Genomic DNA, 1,413 nt, shown 5'->3' with positions numbered 1-1,413 from the left:
ATCATTACATTTGATTTTATTTCTTCCTGCTCCCGGTGGTTGGAACCTTTATTCCACTCTGGATTCTTGTTAATGTAGTCTTTGTTCACTTTAAAATAAAAAAAAATAATAAATAAACAAACAGTTTTGAAAACTTCGGTATTCATTCTTTTCCTGCTTTGTGTGTCAACTTTCACGGTTGCTAAGCAACAGAGCCACAGTGGTATAACCTGCCGAAGGGTAGACCTGTTCGAATTCACAGCCAAAACTCTTCCGGCCTCCTTATTTTCACGGACTTCGAAGGATCCAGTCTAGGTACACCGCGTCCTTGGAGGATGCAGCCCAGGATTTTGAACAGAGCCATAGTCTTGATGAGCTTCAAGAGGTAATTTGAATCAGAATCAGAATCGTCTTATGAGAAGTTGTGATAGAATCTATAATTTCTTACACCCTTAGTTACAGGTGCATACCTGGTTTAGACCGGCCTAATGAAATAAAAAATGGTGTGCGCTACTGGCAGTTTTTATTTAACCAAAAAAGAAAGCTTAACTTCAAAACCATTGAGCTGTAGGCAATCATAATAATATCAATTTAGAAACTGTTATTAGCATCATTTGTTGGAGGTGAGAAAAATTAGCAGAGGCTATCAATATTGCTATCAATTAGACTATTTTTATTTGTGTAAACCCTTTCTTAGTTTGTAGATAAATGTCAAAATTAATAATAAAGAAACAAATCTACCTTTATACAATTGAAGCCAGTTATTTTAATTCCATTGTAGTCGTCTGCAGCCTCCTAAGAGTTCAGTTCCAGGATTGCTTATATTTAACTGGACTACTCCATCTGCTCCTGTTGGAGAAAGGTATACCCACATCATGATGCTGCCACTACCATTTGTCACTTTGAGGAAGATGTGTTTAAGCTGTCAAGATCTGAAATAATAGTTTTCCTTGATACACTGTTTTTGCCCAAAGGCCAAAAAGTTCAATTTTGTCTCTTAACTGACCAGAACACAATATCTCAAACATGTTGTGCCAAAAGTATTTTTGTGGGTATATTTGCTTTATATATTAAACCCTAATTGATGATTTAACAGAGCTCCATGACATTTTCAATGTTATTTTGCTTAAACTGGCAATGATTTCCAGCACTGAGAAGCTTTGGTCAATCAATCAAACAATCACTTACAATAAATCCATTAAAGGATTTGCCTAAAAAATAATCTTAAAACATGGTGTGTTAACATAGCCTCGTGAGACCATCCTGATCTCGCGAGCTTTCAAGGTTTCACTCGCTAATCAGTCTGGAGACTTTCCGTTAAAGAAAATTTGGAGCCGTTCACCAAACGAACGTCCAATCAGCGTTGGCTTTGAGGCGGGTTGAGGTGTGACGCAACGAGAAGCGCCTTTACCTGCAGCAGCAAGAGTAGCCTGG

The sequence above is a fragment of the Cyprinodon variegatus genome, unplaced genomic scaffold (assembly GCF_000732505.1).
Source record: "Cyprinodon variegatus isolate N-32 unplaced genomic scaffold, C_variegatus-1.0 Scaffold377, whole genome shotgun sequence".
In the NCBI taxonomy this organism is placed as follows: Eukaryota; Metazoa; Chordata; class Actinopteri; order Cyprinodontiformes; family Cyprinodontidae; genus Cyprinodon; species Cyprinodon variegatus.
The sequence above is the reverse complement of the archived record's forward strand: the minus strand, read 5'-3'. Positions refer to the sequence as shown.